The sequence below is a fragment of the Zootoca vivipara genome, chromosome 3 (genome assembly GCF_965207765.1).
Source record: "Zootoca vivipara chromosome 3, rZooViv2.hap1.1, whole genome shotgun sequence".
Classification (NCBI taxonomy): domain Eukaryota; kingdom Metazoa; phylum Chordata; class Lepidosauria; order Squamata; family Lacertidae; genus Zootoca; species Zootoca vivipara.
In genome coordinates this window covers 52356137-52382702 of record NC_142586.1, presented here as the reverse complement: position 1 = coordinate 52382702, position 26566 = coordinate 52356137, and the positions used below count along the sequence as shown (strand labels likewise).

General features: G+C 41.4%; 1 long non-coding RNA gene across 1 annotated transcript; it reads right to left on the bottom strand.

Moving 5' to 3' along the window:
- Positions 1–8814: 8814 nt before the first annotated feature.
- Positions 8815–25961, bottom strand: LOC118082173 (uncharacterized). The gene is made up of 4 exons (XR_015948955.1): positions 25855–25961; positions 19566–19693; positions 16953–17061; positions 8815–9131 (listed from the first exon to the last, which is right to left on the bottom strand). It is a non-coding gene; the product is annotated as an uncharacterized LOC118082173 (long non-coding RNA).
- Positions 25962–26566: the final 605 nt, after the last annotated feature.

Here is a 26566-nt window from a genome sequence, read left to right as displayed (position 1 = left end):
TTGGACTCCTAATAACCATAATAAAAACAAATAAAACTAGTATAAAAGGGGGGAATAGCACATTTCACTTGCTAGAAACTCAAAAACCAATGCTTTGTTTGGCCTGGAAGAAATATTATTGGTTGAAGGTCAAACTGGATCAAGCTGCTTGTAATCTTCAATTTGAAGTTCACTTCAAATAGTAGAAGATTTGGAATGATAGCAACATGCTCCAACTTTGAAAACCATTTAATTAAATAGAATTGACAGTGCAGTGTTTTGTACTGCCTTGGTCTATAGTCTAAACTTTTTAAAACAAAGCTCCTAGTCCATGATTATTTGACATGCCATATTATTAAATATTCTTTAAAAACTCAATGTGACATCCACTTCTGCCTAAAAATAAATAAATAGATATTTCAGTTTCTCATTTTTTCAATCTGAATTTCAGTACTCCACATTTCCAAATCAGCTTGCATTTAATAAACGAAAACAAAACAGCCCCATGAAAGTTCACCAGCATTTTAGTGCGAATTTCTCCTAATATACACATTTTGCATGTAAGGTTGCATAAAAATACACATTTTTGCAAAACATTGCCTCGGCAATAATGCATTTTTATATGTTTCTTAAACTAATATATGCATTTTATGTACACTTTACCATGGTATATGCAATTTTTGCACCTTACTTGGCTGACGAACAGCACTGCAAAAGTTGGAGAAGTGTGAATTTCGAAGAATGACTTCATTTTGTTTTGCATATCGCTTTTAAAAACATACCAATGACAAACTTAGTTGGTCTCTAAGGTGCTGCTGGAAGGAATTTTTTTTCATTTTGTTTCGACTAGGTCAGACCAACATGGCTACCTACCTGTAAAGATAAGACCATCAGAGGAGCCTACTGGATGAGGCCAATAGCCCCTCTAGTCCAACAGTAGCCAACCAGATGCCTGTGGGTAGCCTGCAAATCTCAAAAATAGCAAACCATAATGGCAACCTCATGACAACCATGCAAAACAACAACAACAACAACAACAACAACAACAACAACAACCCTCCCTTAGCAACACAGCTGTGTATTTCAAACTAAACTCTGCTTGAAAGTCACAGTGCATAAAGGAGCTTCATTATGCCTTGTGAGCTATGCAGGATGCATCAAACAGAAGGTGGTGTGGCCTCTGGTAGGTGGGGGCAGCCATTATTTTTGAGGCAAAGATTAGTTTTCATATGGGGAGGAGCCTTCATTTAACACTAGCATCACCGGGGCAATGATGATTTGTAGCAATGGATTTTATGATAAAATAATACATGACATCAATGGTGAAATTGCTCAAGCAAGGACCTAATTTATTTATAGGGCTGAGGTATCTATTGACACAGGAGTCACTAACTTATATTTCCTCCATAAGATCAATCACTGAAATCATTTAATTGAGCTGTTTACCACTCTGTTTTATTAATAACTACAATGGCGAGCTCTTTCTTTATATGTCTAATGGCATCCCAACAGCATCAGCCGAGGAGCGGTCAAACGGGAGAAGTGCTTCTTCATCTCATGATCATAGCAAAGCTATTCCTCCAATTCCAGGGCCAGACTGTGCATTTAATAATACACATGTGCCATATTTTTTACTGACTTCCTGTACATGAGAATATAGGAAAATAGTAGCCTTAAGACATTTAGATATTGCTCTGTTGAAACCTTGCACACTTTACTGTGTGTGGATGGCTATAGAAAGCCAGTTTATTCCCATGAGATCTGCTATATACCTTGGAGCAGCAACAGACCCATAATATTGTTGGAAGTGAGCCTTCATGTTCTCCTGCAGTGGTAGCATCCAATTCAGGATCAGTCACATGTGGAGAGGATTACACTACTCTGGATTCAAGGTTATTAAGGGATAAATTGTGGGAAGCGTTTAAGTCTGTAACAGTAAAATCTCAGTGTCATGAGCTATGTTGCCAAGTAGAGACTTAAAGCATGCATTATCTGTACCGGCTGAGTTTTCCAAGAATGGTAGATTAAAGAATACACCAGACTCCAGGAATTGAACTTCCATAGGGCTTAACTTCTGAGCCCACTCTCCTTCCCCGAGCTACAGGAAAGTGAATATTGTAGGAAGTACATACTTTCCTTCTGTTGACATGAGGCCACTTTCCAAGGGAGCTTTGCTCAAGGCATCCAGAGTCTTCAGGATTCTGAAAGATGTAGCCTCATAAATAAGCAAATCCATCTCATACTTGCCTCTCTTCCTGCACACAAATTTCATTGCAACGAATTATAACCAGGAGAGTTAGTATCTGAAGAAGTGTGCATGCACACAAAAGCTCATACCTATGACAAACTTAGTTGGCTTCTAAGGTGCTACTGGAAGGATTTTTTTATTTTGTTTTGACTGCGTCAGACCAACACGGCTACATACCTGTAACTAGTACTATGGAAGGCACCACATTGAACCGCATGAAATGGAAGTCCATCAACCTCACTAAGAAACTTGCACAGGTACAGACTGACATCTTCTTTCTGACTAAATGCAAGAACCTAGACATTATACCCAAGGGTCTTAGAATTAAGAACCCTCTACAACTCTCTTATCCTATGGAATATGCAAGGAAACTATGCCACACTTTTTCGAAGAAGCTGCTAAAACATCTGATCGGCGTTCTGTACTCCAAACAGAAGCTAATAAAGGAGGGTATCTGAAGAAGTATGCATGCACACAAAAGCTCATGACAAAGTTGGTCTCTAAGGTGCTACTGGAAGGATTTTTTTATTTTGTTTTGACTGCGTCAGACCAACACGGCTACCTACCTGTAACTATAATCAGGAGAGTTACACTTAACTATCTTTCAACCGGGGCTATTGATATTGTGCCAAAATGTGCAGCCCATGTGGATTTTTGACTGCTGGCTAATTAGTTCCGAGCCCTACCATCTATGACATTCACTCCATATATATAAGGTACAGCATGATCTGATGCCAGCAGCAGCCCATAAAGCTGAAGAACATCCGTGCCAAGAGGGAAGCACTCCTACAGCTACTTCAAGAAACTGGGGGTAGCCATTGTTTTTTGGCATCTGAACAATATGTAATTCCTTCCTTTTGTTAGCCTTCTTTTATTAAATTGATCCTCTCTTTAATTTACAAGTGCCCCACTGCTTTGTTTCCCCCCCTGCAGCCATCTCAAATCCATTTTTTTAAAGAAAAAGAAAAAGGCAAATCCTACTCAGCAAGCATATTCTCTTTAATGAAGTAATTATGGTCGGAACATGGAAAGGTGAAGATTGAAGCGGCTACAAAAGATAGTTTCCCCCAAAGCTGCAGAGATTAATTCTCTTCTGCATTTGAATTAGTCTTGCTTTATAGATGGAATCAGCAAGCACCTCTAAGGACTAGAAGCAGCGATGCAACATTAAATCTGTACCTGTCTCAGTTTCTGGACTCTTGGATCCTTGCCTCCATTGGATTCCTCAAGAAGCGAAAAAACACAATTAATAACTTTCTCACTGCCAGAGCATATCTCCACTGAGTTCCCACAGTGTGCACTAAAATATGACTTTGTCCGTCCTCTGTTGCCATCCTCCCCGGCATCTGTTCTGGAAGAGAAAGTATCAGAAAGCCCCGTGGCAAGAGCAACACAAGGAATTGTCTTCCACAGGTATCAGTGGAATGGAGACATTAGCAGTCAGTCAAAGTTTGGTACATTTAGATCAGGTGGAGAGGAACCTCTTTTGCTTCATAAACCGTTCTTTCATTTTCTGGAATTACAGAGCAAGCTGCTTGTGGGGCATGGGAACTATGGTTGATGCAGCAGCTTATATATTGGGACAGAGTAGCTGCTCCCTCCCTGTTTCTTGTGGCACCCGCACTGTGGAACACCCTCCCATCAGAGGTCAGAGAGATAAGCAACTACCTGACATTTAGAAAATACCTAAAGGCAGCCTTGTTTAGGGAAGTTTTTAATCTGTGATATTTGATGTATTTTAATTTTTGTTGGAAGCCGCCCAGAGTGGCAGGGGAAGCCCAGCCAGATGGGTGGGGTATAAATAATAAATTATTATTATTATTATTATTGCTCAGTGTAGATCCATTGAAATAAATGGATTTAAGTTAGCCATGACTAACTCTGGTTGTGTAGTGCAACGCATTTAAAGCAATCCCGCCCCCCAAATCCTGGGAACTAATAACTTACCTCTCAGAGAGCTACAATTCTCAATACCCTTGAAACACGATAATTCCCAGGATTCTTTTTTTTTCAGGGGGAGAGCTTTAAATATATGGTGTAGTAGGCAGCCGCTGTTTCCCTAACCTCAAACAGTAGATACAAATAGGACCTGAAAGAAAACATTGGAGTATGCAGCTAGGCACTGATAAACGGTATGAGATGTCAAAGCTAATAGACACTATTCTTGAGTGTGTGCCCTTCACGCCATGGGACACTCACTTTAGTAGTCTAGGCCCTGAAAGCTATACTACTAAAAGGCATTTTCAGGCTACCCTTTATTTATTGTATTCTCCCAATAGCATCAAGATGGCATACATATCATCACAGAAAAATAACCCTAGTGTAAAGTACACTTCCTTTTGCCCTGCCATGATGACTCAAGACTATAGCTTTATTGACTTTATTCTTAATCCAGCTCTCGGAGTTCTCTTTCTAAGTGGTCCAGCCAGCCAGCTGTCACTTCTTTCAGGTTGCTGCCCCATTTTCCACCTGCTCCCCTGCCTCATCACAGGTACATAACTCTAGTTACTTAACACTGTATAGTAGAGAACTGTGCTGCTTAGGTTGGAAAATCTGCCCCATATATGCACTATAGAAATTGTGGTTTTTCCAGTTTTGTAGGCACAAGAATAGAGGCAGATAACAGAATCTTCTATATTTGAAGAATAACTCCTACCAAACTCTATCTTGTAGGCACCAAGGATAGACAATGTGACTATATCACTATCATGGGGGCATGGGGGATGACAGGATATAATGCTGGAGCTTTTTACAGAGGATATATGGTTCTTTGACTGATGACTGAATATATGCGTGACACAGAGGTCATAGTTAATGATGTGTAAACAACCTCATCTTTGCCATTTTCTCATTTGTCAGCTGAACTCTGGTACCATGCAGGCCATATGAAATCTCTGCCTCTTCCATTCCCTTTTGGTTCAAACTCTTAAGCATACCATTTTACCAGATCCATCCATTTATGATGTGTTACTTCTGTATCCCAGTTTGATATCTCCAGGACAGCTGGCAACCCAGTTGGTCAGACTCCGTTGAACCCTTTGCGGTTGCTGAGTATCTTGGATTCTTTTGCCTGACGTGCTTTGTTAAAGATTTCTACCCACTTCCGCATTGTCACCAAGTGCGAATTTTCTAGTTGTGGGATGACCAGCAGAGTCTCCTTGGAAGATCTTAAAAGCTGGCTCAGTCTGGAACCAAGGAGGTAACTTTCATTAATAGCAAACAGAAGTCTGTATTCTCTCTGCCGTTAGTCAGTGTCATTAGTCAATTTTACTGTGCACATTATTCTCAGCTGGCATTAGCATTAAAGTGTGCTATATCCTCGGAATCTATCAAAAACTACATCAACGTAAATACCAAGGCTGAACATTTCAGATAAAACATTTGGGATTTAAAGCCCTTCAAGAAGCTCAGATATCAATTCTCGGCGTCTGTATTTGGCTGCCTCGGAATCTGATACTAAATGACTGCACCCGGAAATTTATGACCAAAAATTGACAGATCATCCTTCTTTTTTATATTTGGTTAAATTCACCAGGAAATATTACAGGGAACACAAATTACAATCAGCATTAAAGAATTGAACTTTGAGGTGTTGATATATGATGATGGGGTTTACTTCAAAGCAGCAGCTGCCTTGCTTGGCCTCCGCTTGCAGGGAAACTCATCTGTATTGTATTTGTATTACTCTTATCCTCATTATCATTTATTTGATCATTGGATATGCTGAAAGGGGAGTGAAAAGATATGCTTAGAGGTTGAAGAGGGGGCAATTTAAGAGTGGCTTTTCAATATATACAGCATTCAGTTGACACAGAATTTTGTGTCTTTTCAGTTAGAAGCCAACAAAATCTTGAAGGGCACCTTGGTTACATTGTCTTACATTCTGTACTAAATTGAAGGTGACAGAGCCATGCAATAGCATGGAAAGTTCTCAGGCACCAGGCTACATCTGACAGCTAGAAAGCAAGTGACATACTATTTTGAAAACACTAATACATACCTGGAAAGTAGGGCTGCTAACCGATTGAAGGGAGGTTTGTAACAAATTAACGTCTGGCTTTCAAGAAATTAATCAGATGGATTTGGACGCTGTGGCGAATTTGAAACGGTTATGTTATGTTTTTGTTTCGCAACCAACCTATCGAAGGGTTAACCCAGACTCCTGGTTAACTGACAGCAACATTCCATGGGAGGCGTGGCCTGCATGGGGTTTAAATGGAAAGGGGAACAGTTATGTCAGTTGGGGGTTGGGGGTTTTTCTGTGTGGGAGCTTGGGTGGCTGTGGAGAAGGGAGGATTTAGAGTAGATGAAGTAGTGGATAGGTATTCTGTTATTTGATTACCAAGAACGTTATCTGTGAAAATTAAGTTTGTACCAATGTTACCAGAAAGCAACCATTAAGATTCAAGCCAATAAATATCCATCTTTAAAGTGTCATACCAGTAAATCGTCTATTTCATTTTCCAGCTAAGGTATCCAGGAACCCAGTTGGTGGGGAACTCTTGTAAACTGTCAAAACTGCCTTTTAGAGGAAAGGTTAGTTTGTGGCTGAGAGTGCACCAAGAAAGGGGGGGGGCTAAAGGAGGAGACAGGTTCTGAGTGATAATAAAGTTACCTCAGGAAGGAGGCTAGCTTTACAGTAAGGGAGGTTCTAGTGAAGGGAAACCCTTATCTGAGCGCACATAGGAACAGTCTTATTTATAGCCCCAAGTCTATATAGGTACCTGGTCACGTTTAGGCTGGAAGAGGACTCTCTTTTATTTTTGAAAACCCACAAGTGCTAGAGGGTTTAAAGAAAGGCTAGAGGGATAAGTGGGCGGTTTGATTTACCTCAGAAATCCCTGCTAGTGCTTTTAATAATTGAGAGGTCAAAGTTAAAAGATGGAAAGTGAGAGGGACTTTCGTCGCATTTTGGTGGCAGCGCCGTGATCCGAGTTCAACACCCACACGCCTATTTATTTGTGAAACAGACGATTTAAAGTTTTTTTTCTGACAGAAAGATGGCACATTTGAGGAAGACTAGGGAAGCTAAAGGGGATGAGAGAACTGAGGAGAGTGAGCCAAGGGAGGACCCTAATGTAGAACTAGAGTTATGGAAGATTAAATTACAGATGGCCCAAGTAGAGGCAGAGAAAGAGAGAATAGCTTCTGAGGAGAGAATGCTATTAGCCAAAGTGGAAGCTGAAGAGAGAATGCAGTCTGAAAAATTACAATTAGAGCAGGAGCGAGTGGCCATGGAAAGAGAGGTACAACTAAGCAAGATGAGGCTTGAGGAAATTAAATTGAGATCAAAGTATAATAATTTCCAGGGAAAGTGGCGAGTAGGGAAATGGGATAATTTATAGGTTCCCATCCTTATAGTGGATGACTTAGCCAAACCACAACAGGTTAATGTCATTACCCGAGCGCAAGCTCAGGAGATGGAGAATCACCCACCAGCCACTATTGACCCACCTACAGTTGCTGATGAAAGTGCCTCACGATATGATCTGCCCATTGCTCAAGAACACAGCAGTCAGTTCTTGGAGGAGCATAAAGGGGATATAACATCAGCAGAATGTGGGGGAAAAGACCAATTGATTGATACACAGAGGAATATAGAGGATCCCTGTGTATTCGAGATTATTGATGACGGTTGTTCCCAAAGTGGGATGGTCTTTTCTAAGGAGACTATAACCAACCCGGGAAATGCTGTAACGTTAAAGACTATGAAAGAGATTTTAACACTTTGTGGGCCGAAGAATTTTGAGTCGACAACTGAGAGGATGCAAACCAGTTCACTTCTACAACTATTACAGCCTGAATGGAAGGAGGAAGAGAGTGTGGTACATCCTCTGGTTGGATCTAACATCCTGGAGCTGCAACACTATAGGCCAGAGACTAAAAGGCAAGCTGGTGGCCGGGTGCAAAGGGCACAGCAATGTTCGACAGCAGGGGTTGTAAGCCTGATTATGAACGGGAATCCCGAGTGTGGCAAAGGAGCAGCTCAAATATGCAAACATGCTCCTCATCCATCATCTTGTGGTCCTGCTGAGGCTGAGTATGTTCCAGCTAGGATTCGGAAACAGCGCGAGGCCCACAGGAAGATGATTGCCCGAAAGCGAAAGCGGCTTGAGATTTACTTGCGCTGGACTGTTGCACATAGAGGCATGTTCCAGTACCAGAGTACAAACTGCAACAGTTAAGTGAACATGGCAGGGCAAGCGGATGCTTTTCGAGGGGAACAGGATTGTCCCGCAAGCATCCAAAGACATCCAAAGACTGTGTCCAGTGTAAATACAAAAAAAAATGGAGAAGGAGAACTTTTTGTAAAATCTCCTATGAAGGAATCAGTACCATCTGAAACTGTCTGGAGAGTCATCAGTGCGAGGCAGGTGAACTACTCATCGCATGGCCAGTGCAGCGCGATGAAGGAAAAGCGACACGGCAGGAGGAGGAAAAAGGAGCGTAGTGAAGTACAGCAATGCACCAATGCAGAGTCGGCAAAAGTACAACAACAAAGTTCAACTCGAGACTGCTCTCTACTTCACTTAATGTAACTGATTCATTCAATCGTTATTGACGTTTGGGGAAAGGACTTCTTTTTCTTAGAGGTCATAGGAAGTAATGTTGATAGCAGATGTTTGTATTGACTGTTTTTGTATATTGACAATATGTATTGTTGAAATTTTTTAATGTTATGTAAAACATACCGTATTAGAGGTGTTTGTTAAAAGGAACTCTAATCCATTGCACCGGCACTACTGAACAGGAGTAAGTAAGTGCCTATGCAATTTCTCGGAGGTAGGGAGATATGTGGCGAATTTGAAACGGTTATGTTATGTTTTTGTTTCGCAACCAACCTATCGAAGGGTTAACCCAGACTCCTGGTTAACTGACAGCAACATTCCATGGGAGGCGTGGCCTGCATGGGGTTTAAATGGAAAGGGGAACAGTTATGTCAGTTGGGGGTTGGGGGTTTTTCTGTGTGGGAGCTTGGGTGGCTGTGGAGAAGGGAGGATTTAGAGTAGATGAAGTAGTGGATAGGTATTCTGTTATTTGATTACCAAGAACGTTATCTGTGAAAATTAAGTTTGTACCAATGTTACCAGAAAGCAACCATTAAGATTCAAGCCAATAAATATCCATCTTTAAAGTGTCATACCAGTAAATCGTCTATTTCATTTTCCAGCTAAGGTATCCAGGAACCCAGTTGGTGGGGAACTCTTGTAAACTGTCAAAACTGCCTTTTAGAGGAAAGGTTAGTTTGTGGCTGAGAGTGCACCAAGAAAGGGGGGGGGGCTAAAGGAGGAGACAGGTTCTGAGTGATAATAAAGTTACCTCAGGAAGGAGGCTAGCTTTACAGTAAGGGAGGTTCTAGTGAAGGGAAACCCTTATCTGAGCGCACATAGGAACAGTCTTATTTATAGCCCCAAGTCTATATAGGTACCTGGTCACGTTTAGGCTGGAAGAGGACTCTCTTTTATTTTTGAAAACCCACAAGTGCTAGAGGGTTTAAAGAAAGGCTAGAGGGATAAGTGGGCGGTTTGATTTACCTCAGAAATCCCTGCTAGTGCTTTTAATAATTGAGAGGTCAAAGTTAAAAGACGGAAAGTGAGAGGGACTTTCGTCGCAGACGCTCTTAGAGCATGCAAAGTGTTTGACAACTTGGTGGAAATAGGGTGTTTCAGAAAGTGAATATTAGGTTCTCCTTTAAATATAAACTGAATCAAATTTCTCTGTTGTCTCTAGAAGTACACAACCCCAAGCGCACATGCCAATCAGATACCCAAGAGTTCTGGAAATAACTGGTGTTATATAGAGTAGCAGAGAACAGTCTCTCTCTCTCTCTCTCTCTCTCTCTCTCTCTCTCTCTCTCTCTCTCTCTCTCTCTCTCTCTCTCTCTCTCTCATACACAAACACGAAAACACAAACCACTATGTGGTTTTGCCAACCACATAAGAAGGTGCCTTACACTGAGATCAACCATTGGCCAATCTAGCTCTGTATTGCATACACTAACTGGCAACACCTCTCCAGGATTTTAGGCAGGGTTCTCTCCCAGTCCTACCTGCAGATACTTTTGCAGATTGAACCTGACACTTTCTTCATGTAAAGCACATGCTCTATCACTGAGCTACGGACCTTCCTATTTTCAGAGAAGGAGAACGGAATGAAGTTTTAATCTCAGGATGACCTATACCAGATCAACTCAACTTATCATAAACATTCAGCAACTATTACAAGATTATATACACTAGTAGTATCATTTCCCCCAAAAAAGCATGGTGACTGTTTGGCCTGTGTGATGCTATTATAGTTCTTTTGAGATATAAAACACACACACACATACACAAGAATCGTAAGAGCCTAAAAAATACTGAACACAGCCCCCCAAAAGATTTATGTTGAAAAAGCAGTGGAATTGAGTTTAGTTACGAGCAGTTTATTTCAAAATTGATTTCGACAGAATTTTGGCCCAACTAATTTTTGCTGAATTGTGGTCACTTTGGGGTGATTTCCCCTTGCATTTATCCAATGGCAGACCTCTGAACCTCAAGGAATCTTTCCCGTCAACAATGGAACCTGAAATGCTGAGGACATAATCTGAGAAGCTAAACATTTGCATAATGCTAAGTGCTCAAGAGTTGAACTCCATCATCATGATTAGTATAGTTCATCATGATTCCATCAAATAATTAGAACATAAAGCTTCCACTTAATGTATTGTGTCAACGCCTTATAATGTGGTACAAATATGACATTGCTAATGGAATGTGTTGGGAACAATGAAATGCAATCAAATTTTAATAAGATTTTTGTACAGCAGCCTTACACTTTTGTATTTCTGCTCAATAAGATTTTGATGTGATTTCCTTTTAGTAAGCCGGATTTCTGGGACACAGATTAGAATCAATCTTCACCTTTTCCCTCCCTGAGGAGGGGAAATAGATTATTGTTGCTAGAATATGAATGTGGTTTTTTTTGTCCTGTCCTGGAAATGGAAAGGGTATGAACCCACACCTACCTCTGCCTCAAAGGACTCCAATTAAATCACAACCTCAATGTGCAATTTTATAATCACCCTAACTGCTGGTCAGGAAAACTAGTAAGCTATGAGTATAGGTACTAGGTGGATCCTGGAGGTAGGCAGAAAAAATGGCTTTAAAAAATTCACACCCAGTAACAAATGGCAAAGGGGGCCTGGATTGATAGCAGAAAACATTATTTAGGTATAAGCCCCTGCCCAAATCAGTATAGTTTACCCAAACTCAGCTAACATGTCTCTACATTGGCCTCTTGCTCCAGAGAGTCCCTGCCTCCCAGGCAGCATCTCCATCCTAAGCTCAGAAGGTGTAGCTGCTACCTGAATCTCCTTGCTTGCATGAGTTGTTTTTGCAAGGAGATGGCCACATCTTTAACTCCCCGGGGCCACAACTTCCACCTGGATCTTCTTGTCCACCCGTTCCATGGAGCTACCTTTGTCGTCAGCTGTGGTTCTGTGCTGCCAAGCCTGAGAAGACCTCCCTGAGCTGGGCATTTCTTGATTCAAGTGGATAGGCTGCAGGGACTGTCCCAACAGAGTCAGCTCCATTGGGCCTGATAACATATGTGGAGGCTGGAGAAGGTGCATAGAATTCCCTGCTCGCCCTGCTTCTCCCCCATTCTCCAGAAACATTTCACAGGCCTGCTCTTGTACGTTCCCATTTGATCCATAGCCTTCATTTGCATTCTGGTGGACTACAGTAATAACCAGGGAGTATTTGTGCTACTGCCAATATTACAGTATATCAGTTGCTGAAAGTTTTACTCCTAGGGCAAAGTGCAAGACTTTTAGGCCATAAATAAACCCGTGTGTCATAGAGGTGAGCCTACAGATAGTAATTAGCTGCAGAAGCAGCCTATTAACTTTACGTTGAATGCATATACATTTTAGATGGTTGGTTTTTGTGGGGTCTTTTCTTTTTTTACAAAACAAAAAAATCCATAGGAAGTCAGGAGAAAATGTGTCTGGCAAGGAATAAGACACTTGCAAGCCTCAGAAGAGATTAATTAAGGTCACCAGAGAAGCAGGAGAGGTGAGGGGAAAATAGGCCAACAAGGAGGAAGTTAAAAACCAACAGGAGACCAATAAATAAAAGAATTATCTCTGTCCCAGCCAGCCTCAGACTAATGACCTCTGCAGGACTGAGATGAGAAAGTCAAAACAAAACAAGCTCCTGCCAGCAACAGGTTGGTTCTGCCCCCTCCTCTGCCATTCCTTTCGACAATATGTAGGGGGTTCTTTCGGAAGCCAGTCAGGCAATAATGTAATTGAAGACCTGTCTGGCCTTTCCATCCGTCAGCACCTTGTCAAAAAACGCCAGAGTTGTAATGTGCTGTTTAGAGTGCCATGGGATCCATGTTCGAAGTTTCCCTTTCCACTGAGCTGTAGCCTGTCATCTCGAGATGACATTGCACATCAGTCAGAGCCGTGATGACAAAGCAGCTACTGTATAATGTCAGCACACGTTACAGCTTGTCTCTAAACTTGATTGAATCCTGCATTAGACCCGTGTCTGTCAGCGTTGTCAGCAGAAACACATACACACACACACACACACACACACACACACACACACACGGGATAGAAATTCGAAGAAGGAGGAGGAGGAGGAGGAGGAGGAGGAGGAGGAGGAGGAGGAGGAGGAGGAGAAGGAAGGAAGGAAGGAAGGAAGGAAGGAAGGAAGGAAGGAAGGAAGGAAGGAAGGAAGGAAGGAAGAATTGTAGAAAGTAGACACCATGAATAAGTTATCCAGGGTTGAACATTTAGTGGAGTAGCACTTTCAAATCATAGGACAGACCCAGGTTCAAATCTCAACTCAACCACAACATTTCCTGGGAACAGCTGAGCTGGCCCCTGTCTGCTTAAACCTACCTCTCCAGGTTGTTTGGAAGATTACAACCTCCGTTAGCCCCAGCTAGCAGGGCACAGTGAGCACATTTACCCTCCCTATTGTTGCCATTTCTTGGCAGGCTTCTCCTTCTTCCTGTTCCTTTCCCATGAAGCAGCAGCACAGCATCAGCTCCTCTCACATAGGAGCTGTGAAGTGGGGGGGGGGGACACGATCCTACATTGCGTGGGTTGTTGCTCCTTCCCGTTGCATGCAGGGAAGTCACTTCCAAAGAAGAAGCAATACACAGGATCAGATTTTCATGCTCAACAGCTGTTAAACGTAAGGATCTAATTCTGCATGGTGCCAGTGCACCCCCTCTTGACCTTTATAAAATCTTATTTTAACTGTATGTTAAAACAAGGTTTTAAAAACCCTTAGCCCCACCACCATGTTGCTTTGTGGGGCTGATCGGGGAGCAGAGGGTGCCCCCCCTCCCAGGCAGTGGCAGTCAAATTGGTCTGATCCAGGAGCCAAAGATCAGGGCCACAGGGCAGACTGGGGATCTGTACACAGCCCTAGTAAACATATTTCTGAAGCAAGCCTTGTTTTACAAAGAGCGAATTTGTACAGATATCAGCCAAAGGTCGTTTTCAAGTACGCTTAGCCAAAGCCAGTCTATAAACCCTGGTTTTAGGCCAGTGAACTAATAATAGCATTAGTGGTTGGGATAAATGATTTCATGATGGATTCAGGGCAGACATCCATTTCTATGCTCCTCCTGGACCTCTTTGGATCAGTTCACATGGCTTGCGATTTGAGCAATGCTGTCCTGCCTGAGGGAAGTGGCTGGGGGCCAAGAGGAAATGCTTTCTTCCTTGTTCTTTACACTTTGTAGGAATCCTGGCTCAAATAAATGTTGCGGACAAAGTCCCTTGTAATGTTGTCACAGAATAGCATAGCACATGTCCCTCCTATTTTATTTCTATTACTAGCAACTTGCAGTCAAAGATTTTCAGGTTAAATCAGATCCATACATGAAATGGATTATCGCCTCTGACTTCTTTGCCCATTTAGCTCTCTCTGCTTATTCTCCTCCAGCTCCCAAAGATCTCTTGCATTCTCCTTCCCTTTAGGAAAACCACTGTGGTGGGGGCACTTAGACCACTGGACTAGGACTGAGAGATGCAGCTCCAAATCCCTACTGGGTCATGAAGCTCACTAGACAGCCTTGGGCAGGTCACTATATTTCCCAGCCTAACCAACTTGATAAGGTTTTTTTAAGGCAACAGCAAGCAATCTTTTTCAGCCCAAGAACTGCATTCCCTTCTGGCCAGGGGCCACATGCCAATGCTGGGCAAGGCCAGAGGTAAAAGTGGTCAGAGGAGAGGATTTGGATTTTGCCTTTGTACATCTTTCTTCTATCCTCCACCCAGGCAAGTAAAACATGTTCTGTTTTTAAAGTGTCTTTGAAAACAATGTACTGTATAACTAGCACTCTTGGTAGCTTTGTAAGCAATGTCAAATCTGTTCTGGAACACTGAGGAGGGGAAGTGCCCAAGACTCGCAATTCAATAATGAAATAGCTTCCAATTCGAAAGCTAAGTACCGGAAAAGAGATTCCCAGTCTTATCATCCCATATGTTTCCTCCAAACTTAATGCTGGTTACAATTTTATTTTGCTTCTTACCATTTTGTTGTCCATTTGAGATGTGTTTGCAACAGTACTGAGTCACTTATAATGATATCAACAGCAAAGAAAATTAGATGTGCACATTTAAAGGTAATTTGGCATCTGTGAAATAAACAAAAGCTCGGCTGAAGTAGTAAGAATGATCCAGCATTTTAAAAAGAAAGAAATGGCAGGCTTTCAGTATCTGCTCAGCTCTTTTTAACTGTCACTCTGGCTGCAGAATAAATTCTTTGGCACATTATGGCTGTGTTAAGATTTTAAAACAATGAATATTCATTGTTTGCTTTGATAGTTGCTAAGAAATAACACATACTGGCATGTTTGTCCAAGAGTTTTCTTGTAATATTATTATATTTATCTAGTTGAATCTGCATATGTATGTTGGGGGGAGCTATTAAATGGTCTTAGACACATATCCTTGCAAATATCTTTGCCCCAAAGGGCATCAGGAAGACTAACAAAATATCTTATCAGTGATTCCACACATCCCCTTTTTGTCGCTGAGGTTCGCCAATACTCAAGTGCAGACTGAATTTAGATATTCTTCTCTAGGAGACACATCAAAGGAATTCCAAGGGAAGGTAACAGAGTTTCACAAGCAGAATTTCTTAAAGATGTTTCACACATCCCATGTCATGACCCCACAAAGCCATGTAACAGCACAGTAATTTCTTATTTCAGGTAATGACACAGAGTCATAATATCCAAAAGATTCATGCAAATAAATGGAGCTGAACAGGGAGTCTGTGCCACCAGTGGAAAGTTGGAAATCAGCACTCACATGGAGAACCCTCAACATATGTGACATTATCAGCAAAGTTCACCCTATCTTCGGCTATGGAAAGACTCTTGTTATCTGTGTGACCTGGATTATGGTCTCTCCAGATGGTACTGTATGAGTGACAATCCCTATCAGCCCCAGCAAGCATGGAATTATGGATTATGGAAGTTGTGGTCAAAAGTATCTGATATAGATGAATTTCTGCCCTGTTTCTAAACATCAGAACACAATTCCTTGCCTTTTCAAAAACATGCAGACTTAGATTTTTCTGCATTCATATACCTGTCATCCATGCACTACAAAGTCCTAGAGAACCAACAACAACAACAACACTCTATTTCCCTTGAAAAACAGGCCATGGAAATTGGCACCAAGATGGTCAAACTGAAGCACAGTTTTGCTACATGGTAGATAAACATCTTACTAGTGCTTTATCGTGTCACTGCAGTTCTGGAAAACTACAACATAATGAAGTAAGAAAGCATGCTTTGAGGCTTAATCCACTTAAAATTAATGAGATAAAATAGAAGCTCCCCATTAATATTTCAGTGCCACAGCCCCAACCTTTCTAGTTTAACTGCAGAAATAGCTGCATAGTCACTGCAAACCCACTAGGGGACAGCGGATAAATTCAATTCAGTTTGCAATAAAAGTGAGTCTACTCATTTCACACTTACTGAAACAATATGTGAACAAAAAAACAAAGCCAACCTTAGAATTTCTCAGTTCTCTAAATATTTCAGTGCAACAATGTGTATAAAAATGCATATAGTAGTAAAAAAATAGCATACAGTACAACATTTTTAAGGGGAATTGTTTTGAAGAAATGTGTGCACTAGGCAAAATTATGTGCACCTAACATCTATATGAAGCCACTGAGTGGAGTCATCTGGAGTTTTGAAGTGTGTCGTCAGCAGAATGCTGTTGAAACACAGCTCTATTTCTCCTTTACATCTTTACATCTGCAGGTGAGGCAGTGAATGTGCTAGACGGGTGTCTTGCCTCGGTAATGGTCTGCTTAAGAGCCAATAAACTGAAGCTCAATCCAGATAAGACAGACAAACTGTTAGTGGGTGGTTCCTGAGAATAGATGATTTTTAAAAAAGTTATAAATGGTCACAAGAATATCAGGTGAGTTGGGAAAACCAGATACACCTTCTGCTCTTCAGAGGGGTCTCACATGTTGAAAGACCAGCCAGTTGGGTTGGCAACCATATGTGATCTCCTTCTTGCAATCTGAATCAGTATAGTCCAAATATAGGTTCTCTAGCACCTTAGTGAGAAGCACAAGGCCTTCTCCATGAAGGGGAGGTTTCAAAAGCAGTTTCTGAAGGGGCCAGAGAAAAATCAGCTGTTCAAAGGAAATAACATTAACAAGTCTACCTTAAGAAAGAATACCTTAAGAGAGTCCAAGCAGCTCTGGTGTTTATGCGCATATTTCCGTTTTTAGCTTTATAGAACAACAAGAACATGTGGATGGCGCATCTCAAAGGATAACAGTGTTTATCTGTGTTTTTTGGAGAAACAAACAGAATGTCTTCATAATTATTTTATGGACAGATGCAACAAATGCTATTGACAAATATTGCAATTCAGAGACAGCTATAACGGTATGTACTCATACTTAAATCTGCTTACTTTGCAATGCATATTCTCAGCAGAGTTCTTTACCTACCATTAAACAGCTGTTTTCTTTGGTGTTTGAAAATTGCTTTTTGTTTGCCTAGAAATTTATAATACCTCCAAAGTTGGACAGCGTAGAGCTGTCACACTAGATAATGTACAGAATTATGAGTTGCTCATCAGAAAATTGAATATGCAAACTGGCAATGTAACTCTGCATATTCTTTTTTGCTTGTGCTGTTAGCTTGCAACTAATTCTGTCATGCAACAACAACAACAAACCCCAAATATGAACAACACAATGCTATATGCTATGAGCACCCCAATATTGAATGAAGCCACAATAAATTTAATTCTGCTTTGCTTTTGTGCATTCATTACAATGTCTATCACATATGTAGAAGGCTTTTAATGGTTGCTGGTAGGTCAGGATCTACGAGTGGGTTGTGGCCTGATCCAAGGTGGGTCACAACTGGAGCACTACTACCATGCAAATATAGGGTAAAAGATTCAGAATGTACGGAATGAAATTGTGAGTGACGGAGCAGGTTAGGTTGGGAAGGTTTGTATAGCCATCTGGACAATGTAAGGAGTATGGTTTGAAGAAATTTGGAGGGTGGGGGGAGGAAAAATCAAATGCATGTTAACTATAGGTTATTCTGGTTTGGAATAATGGGTTAGATTAGCTTGGGGGGTGGGGAACCACAATTCCAGGTCCCTCTATCTTGGTCTTACAACTCTCCCCAGGCTATACCTCCTTTCCTTGATTTTCTGTGGTAGTAGACAGAAATTATTGATGCTGGAATCCATGGTGCCCCCATCAATATATGTTGCCGTGTCTTTCCACCTCTCCACCAAATCATTTCCACACAGTATACCACTTAAGAGGCCAAGAAGGAACATAAAGATCATGTGTTCCTCCAAATTCAACATCACAATCAGTTTCCTTTATCCTAATTATTTTTTCCCAACCCTAAATGAGTGAAGTTTTATCATCTATAGACCTTGATATGTGAACCTATACTGGGTTTTGCTCTATATTCTGTTCCTGCAACTGTCTGTGAAGGAATTGGAGTTTGCTGAAGTGGGGTGGGCTATTCATATGGACTCTGCTTTTACATGAGCTGTTGTGCAGTGTATGGGGATGAATACTTTTCTTGTTTGTTGGGGGATTATAGATTAAATTCGCAAAGACTGCGCTGCTCAGTTGGGAAGAGAGAAGTCCACTGTGTATGTGAGAGTCAGCATGTCTCTTTTCTGAGGAGCTCCATGTGGGGCTTCCTGTTGCCTGCAGCCTGCTGGCAGAGTTTGTGATTTGCAGCAGGCAGGTAAGCAAAGGCAATATCTACAGGTAGCCAGCCTAGAGGCATTAGCTCAAGGTGGAACTCCTAAGACATCAAAGACTTTTTTATGCCTGGGAAAGAAAAGCAGAAAGAAATAAGTACTGGGATTATATGAAGGACAACAAAGAAGTGTAAAATTCTAACTTTAGAAACAGCACTTAGAGTTAGGGATAGAGAAGTACATGTAACCCATTGATGATTTGCTTTTTCTTTCATTGGAGAATCCGTTGGTTTTCTAGTAGCCGTGTTGGTCTGCCGTAGTCGAAACAAAATAAAAAAATTCCTTCCAGTAGCACCTTAGAGACCAACTAAGATATTCTTCAGATATCTGAAGAAGTGTGCATGCACACGAAAGCTCATACCAATGACAAACTTAGTTGGTCTCTAAGAAAAGATTTATTATTATTATTTTGTTGGTTTTCTGTTCTTTTTACATGTAATGTGTTTTTTCTTAGAAATTCATATATTTTACTTACTAAACTTGATTCATAAACTCCCACACCTAGAAGCCATAAACTCCACTACCATGAGCAGCTTAAGGGAGACTCTGGCTAAGTGTTTGGGCTGATGGATAAAGACATGTATAAAAATTCCCTCCCTGTATATGGGGGTAGCAAGTTTTCTAAGGGTTGAAGGGGTGAGCAGAAGGGTAAACTCTGTGTTAGCTGAGACTCTCCGATGACCAGGACACAGCGTGGCTGAGAGGTGACCATCCAGCATCCTTGTGCTTTAAACATTCTTATATCATCCATATCAATGAGAATTAGACTTCCTCAGTTGTAAGACCCAAGAAATCCCAATAGCATGTGGATAAATGTAAAATGGGAATCTAAAAGTCACCAAGCTACTTTAAAAGAGCAATTTAGAAAGTTTTGGAGGGAGAGATAAAGCTAGTGCCGTCAAAGAGGCCACATACTGAATTTTAAAATTTGCCAAATGAATCATGGAGAAATGTTGTATCCAAATGGCCACTTGATATTACAAAAGATCTTCATTAGAAAAGTGACCTCACAAGTGATCTGATTCATTGAATAAACCTATTTACCTTATGTTCAAGTTATGTAAATGGCATAATCTTTTTCTTCGAGCCTCTTAAATGAAAAGACCTATTGAAATGAGGCCATTTGATGTAACAAATCATTTAATCCATAGGTTTCTCCAACAGACTGGTTTCTAAATACAAGAAAGGAAAGAAGGAATTGAAATGGAGACAGAAAGGCCTGAAACAAAATACTGGCAATTACACTGATTTCATTCAGATTGACAGCTCCTATATCATCCAGAACATTAGAGTACAGAGCTAGTTAAGCCCAGGAAGTAACGACTGACTTCTGAGATATATCATTTAACAAATCATTAAGCGGGAAAAGAACAAAATCATTCGGCATGAAAAAGCTCAAAAATTAACTAATGCAACTTGAAGATAGATGTTAGCCATGAAGCAAAAATCGGGAGACATTAAATGTATTCACTAATTGTGATTTGCTAAATGAAAAGAAATGCAATCATTACTTCATGTGGCCTCAAAAGGTAAAAACCAACGTGTCACAGATGGGTGTTGGCTACTCCCGAGTAAGCACTCCACACATCCTCTGGATTTTTCAGAGTTTTATTGTGCATGCTATATACAGTGGTGAGATGTCTGGGCTTGCTGTCTGTGACACAACGTAATACTTCTATGACTGCAATGAGGTTGCCTGCTATCCATTAGTTTGAAAGGGTGGCCCATTATCATGCTCTGAAAAAAATTGCAATTTTTCCTTCCTTACTTCTTTCCTTCCTTCCATTGGTGCTATACCTACACAACTAATTTTCAATTACCAAAGATTGATTTTTTTAAAAAAAAAATAGATCTGGATACCTCAACCATAACAAGTTAATCATGGGACATTAATACAGCTCTGAGATTACAAGAAATTCATCCCCATCACATGAAGATCCTAGTTGAGTAGGAAGAGATGACAATTGTGTAAATCAATCAAGTAATTCAATCCTTTACCTGAGCCCATAAATACACATTATCTCCAAAAACAGCATCCCTGCATCCCCTCACCATCTATTCCATACAACATCTAATAATGTGAACCACATGGCATCATAGCTGCCAAGTCTCCCGTTTTTCACGGGAAACCCCCGGATTTTAATCCATTTCCCGCTGTTATCCCGAAAAGAAAAAAATCCAGTAAATCCCCCGTTTTCCTACCTGCCAGGGAGGCTCCTTCTGCGCATGTCTGGACCAATTTTGGGTGTCGCTCTGCCCATGTCTGGGCACCCCGAAATCGGGCAGCACCGGCACCGGAAGTTGCTTCTGCACACGTCCAGACATGCGTAGAAGCGACTTCCAGTGCCGCACCGCTGCTGATCCCGGATTTTTCAACGGGAGACTTGGCAGCTATGCATGGCATGGCATTATCACACTATGAATTTTCCCTCCTCTACCATTCCCAGGTTAATGTTGTGGTGACAGTGAAATTCATAGTGTGATGATGTCATATCATTATGTTTTTCTAACTGCACTTTACTAGACTAATACAAGATAAGGTGATGTGGGCTCCTATTTGCGGTAATGTCTGAGTAGGATAGGCAGCTTGTTGGCTCCTTTGACAAAATCCATAATCTGTTTAGAAATACAGAATGTGAGCCAGCCACGGCTAAATCTCTACCCTACTCTTGCCATGGACTCAGTTCAAAGAGCCACTACTCAATCCAGATGTCCTGGTTTCCTTTTGCTTAGAGCCAGCTACAATCCGACCACAATTGAAGACCTCATTTTTTTAATACAATTAAAAGCTACAAACCTATTCTCCCTTTTTATCCCCAGCACATCATCTGTGGAATGCATAAACCAGCCATTTATAGCTCATTAAGAAAGAAAGCTCTCTGTATTCTTTAAATAGGAGCACTCCAAGATGAAGTACAAGGCTAAAGTGAGCTCTTGTCTTTGTTGCTAAGGAGCTTTCCAGCACAGGGAAGAACTGCTGTTGGGGAAATTATATAGCCCAGCAATTCAAGGCCAACTGAGTGCACTTCAGCCTCTGTGAGTGAGTGCTGCCTAATGCAGAACTTTAGCACGAGGATAAGCACCATCACTTGTGATCTCTACTGTGAGCTTTAATGGAGATTAAGTACTAAATAGGCATTTAAATGGCCCCTTTAAGAGTGCTGTAGAACAGAGAGCAGCAAAGAACATGAAGAGCTCAAGAGCAGGCCTCAAAGACATTCCAGGAAATATTTTTGCAATTAAAAAAGTTAATTGCATATAAAGAAATTTGGCCAAAGACAGAGGGGCCACGTGGATTCGCAGGTACAAGGTCAACCGAGCCAGTTGCTATGGTAATGGCCCAGTGCCCCGACTCTATATGTGATTAATGTATGTCAGCTAATTCGGTTGTCACAGTCAGTCATTCTGAATCTGTTAGTTGTCCAGTGTTCTGTCTTGGATTTTTAGAGTTAATTTCACGCAACAGAGATACTTTGTACTTGTATATATGTCCAGATGTATTTATGTTTTACTGAGTCTGTATCTGCTGCAACAATAAACTATTTGGACCTTATTCTGCTTCTCTGTGGTTGCTGGTACTGCAGGCAAGAGCCACCACATGTGCATCACAAAAGCAGATTCCCAAATAGATCTCTCTGCATTTTAAAGGTAAAGGGGCCCCTGACCATCAGGTCCAGTCGTGTCCGGGGTTGCGGCGCTCATCTCGCTCTATAGGCCGAGGGAGCCAGTGTTTGTCTGCAGACAGCTTCCGGGTCATGTGACTAGCATGACTAAGCTGCTTCTGGCGAACCAGAACAGTGCACAGAAACACCGTTTACCTTCCCGCCGGAGTGGTCCCTATTTATCTACTTGCACTTTGGTGTGCTTTCGAATTGCTAGGTTGGCAGGAGCTGGGACCGATCAACGGGAGCTCACCCCGTTGCAGGGATTCGAACCACTGACCTTCTGATCAGCAAGCCCTAGACTCTGTGGTTTAACCCACAGCGCCACCTGGGTCCCTCTGCATTTTAGCCTGATCCAAATAAGCATTTTTGCATAAGAAGATCCACAAATGTTGTTCATGTCGCATTTAATATGCCAAATATATCCAATGATCTTCAGGTGCACATATGTGTGGCACAACATCTTTCAGCCTGAACTTTCTAGAAGCTGGAAATTCTACAGTGGTACAAAGGTTTATGCAAAGTAGAAGGGAGAAGAGGGACAGACCAATGATAGTTGGAGTCAATGGTACTCTTATGTGAAAGCAAGAACCTTCTGAATCAGACCAAAGGCAATCACATGCCTATGGGAAGCCAAACATGGCTTGGATCCAGGGAAGTCTTCTGTAAATAGAAGTGTGTGGAGGTGGTTTTTGCCATCTCCCCCCTCCCCTGCAAAGCCACTACATAAACTCTCACAGAACACAATTTCAGGATAAAGGAGAAACTAGAACAGGGAATGGTCATAAGATGTCTAATCACCCTTCCCTTTACCAAACTTATCAGACTCTCCGCATAACATATCCCCCCTAGCATTAACTACCACCTTAAGGGTACCCTCGCCCCCACCCCACAACATTCCAGGCACATAACTCAGTATCTCACCAGAGAAACAGAGAGAGAGGAAGAATATTTTAAAGTCCCTTCTTTCTCATGTAATACTTTCCTTCTCATTTCAACACCCTGGTGATTTAGAACCCTGAGACTGTAAGATAAAGATTTTTTTAAAAAAATAAATAAGATCTGATCTACAGGAACAAATTCCAAAACAACTCCATCTTTCAAGGGGGGGGGACCCACATTCCATAGTCTTTCTTCTCTCCTTATGGCAAAGTTTCTAGCCCTCGTGGCAAAAGGGGACTGTTAAACTATCCTTGAATCCAATTTGATGAAGAGTGGGATATAACATAAGGAACTAAATAAATGACAGTGTGCTTGAAGTACCTGGTGAAATCTCTAAAGCTGATGTGATCAAGGGAGGAGTAGGCCTTCAGCATATTGCCTTCATTCCCCAGCCCTTGTGATGACCAACAGCAGTGTAGAAATTGTGGAAAGTAAGCCAATGTATGAAATATCTTCATGACTTATATGGTCCCTTGCCTCAGCTTTTCAGTGCAACATCTGAGTTATTTTGGTTTGGATTTAAAAAAAACAAAAACTCTCCCGTTTCTGCAGCTTTCTGGCATCTCCTTGTTAGCAGTCAACAGTTAACAGAACGGTGTGGTTTCCTCAGGCAGTCCCCACTAGACTTCATTTTCTCTGCCTTTACCTTTCCACGTGAAGTACAAGAGCAGCACCAGGCCTCAGGCAGCCAGGTTTATAGAAAATGTCTCTCCCTGACACACTGGCTCCACACTGATCTAAGGAAAGGACTGCTTAATATACCCCTGTCAAAAGCTGACAAAATTTACCATGTGGAAACATGTTACCTGCAGCCCTGAGAGAGAGAGAGGTGGACTGCTTCAGACTAGCTTTTAATAAACCTCAGAGAATTGGAACTAAGAAAAGTTCCAATTTGCTTGCTAGGGAACAATTAAGAGAAAGAACTGAAAGGGCTTCAATCCAGAGAACAACTAAATTGCCTTCATTCAGGGATTTCTCTTGCTGGGTGAAGTATAATAATGGTAGCATCATTCAACATATAAATGCCGCCCAATTTGAGGGACGCGGTGCTCAAGGGGTCTTGCAACTGAATTAGCCCTCTTTAACCAACACTGTAATGAGAGTGTAAAAGAGCACCAAAAAATTGCCTTGGAGTAATTTAGAGCACAGGTGCGCCAGCTTCCCATCTGCACTTTCCATAATTGGCAATAATGACACACCTCATGGTGGATTACTGACTTATCCCCACCCCCACCCCTAAATAACAAATGTATCAAATGGTCCTAATGCAGGCACCTAGCAGATTTCATGAGGAGAAATAATGAAGGGACTATATGATATCTCATTTTAGCCTGATGGGGCAGCCGAACGAGTTGGTTAAGCTCCTTCCCTCAGTTTCTCACCTTATAAGAAGATAAAAGAATTACTAACATCTCCTGCTCACAAGCGCACTCTCTCTCTCTCTCTCTCTCTCTCTCTTCTTCAAGGCTAAACAACAGGCATCCCCAAACTTCGGCCCTCCAGATGTTTCGGACTACAATTCCCATCACCCCTGACCACTGGTTCTATTAGCTAGGGATCGTGGGAGTTGTAGGCCAAAACATCTGGAGGGCCGCAGTTTGGGGGTGCCTGCTAAACAATATAGAGCTGGCTACCCAATAAATAATTTTGATGGGCTTGTAACTGCCACAATCAATTAATCAACCAACCAATATATATTTTAATGTACCAAGGATTTTGTGTGTATGTGTTGCAGTGGTGATGAAGCTTCTGACAGCGATTAACTGAGACCACACACACCCCAACATCACTGAGGGAAGACAGAAGGGCTGCGGTTGGCTGTACTGCTTTGAACCCACAAATGTACGGAAGAGGCCAAGAGACCAACAGATTCTATAGAAAGAGGCGTCAGATTTCATTTCATTCATGATATCATTTACAAGCCACTTTTAAGGGTACAACTCACAAAAGGAAGATAGCAACAACTAAAACATTCAATATATAAATATGTTTAAGAGCCAGCAACTATTTATTTATTTATTGCATTTACATCCCACCTTTTTCTCCAAGGTGTTAAAAGTGGCGTACATGGCTGATTGGAGATAAAGCAGGCCTAGGAAGTACGGATTGCTCTCCCCTTCCTTGTTTTAGCAAATAACACCTCTGAGCTGACTTATTTTAGGAGACAAAGTAAGTTGCATTGCTTTAGTGTGCTCCTTAATGCATTTCCTGCACAATCCTGCACTGTACATATATATTCAGGTGTAAGTCTCACTGAGTTCAACAGGGCTTAGTCCCAGCTGAATGGATATAGAATATTACAGCCTCAGAAAAGTGTTCAGCACCTTCCTATGTTCCCACCTCCCACTGCTGCTAAATCCAGCATGCTGTTAGCTTAACGTAGAAGAAGATAGCAGCATAGCAAAGAAGATATATTGTTGGGACCCTGACAGGAGGCATTTCCTCAGGATCCATAACAATATTGCCAAAAATGAAGCATGCCAAAAATGTCCCTAATGTAACCATGCACAAATCTGCACATAACAAGAAGGAATCACCAAAATGATGTTATACCACTCTATCATACACACAATCTGAATAACGTGAGCCATTGTGAGGTGCCCACTGTGACTTATGTACTCCAGGCATACCATGTATTGATATAACATGTAAACAATAACTATTTTAGCAAGGAATGCAGAGGAGATGAAGGACAGACAGAATAGCAGACAGACAGCTCCACTACTCACTTGGGCAATAGCATGTCATGGATGGGCAAGCCCCAGGAGAGTCCATCGTCCATGGAGCTCCACAAATTTTCATCTTGGAGGATACTGGACCATCTTATTGCACTGCTAAAAACAGGATGCAATTTAAAGTTCTCTTCTTTCAAAACTTTACTAAGTAATATTTTACAGTTTCATGGAGTGACATCAGAAAGAGGCAACATAGACATTAAATTATATATTATTTTTATGGTAGCTCTCTGGTCCCTGAATATAAAAGGAAATCTGAACAAGGCCATAAAACAATAATTACCTGCAAAAACTAACAAATCATAGTCATTTCAGAGGGAAAACAGCTAATGAAATGTCAAATGGTTCCTGTTCACTAGACACTCACACCCAAAGGGTTATTGCAGAATAATTTCCTGCAAAATCTATGTGCACAATGAAATATTTAGTGGAATCTCTAAGAATTGTGGAGGAAATGATACTCTTTCCTCCCATTATAAACAATAGAATTATAGGGTGGAAAAGTGTGTCAGACGTCTTCTGCTCCAACCATTCAGTGCAGGATAGAACCTCAGTGTCCCTAGAAAATTGCTCTTCAGCCTTCATTTAAAGATTTCCAGCAAAGGACATCCCATCATCTTGCAAGGCAACCATTCCATTGTCAAATGTATCTCACGGTTCGAAAACTTGCCCTAACATTTAACAAACAGCTGTTTCCCTGGAATTA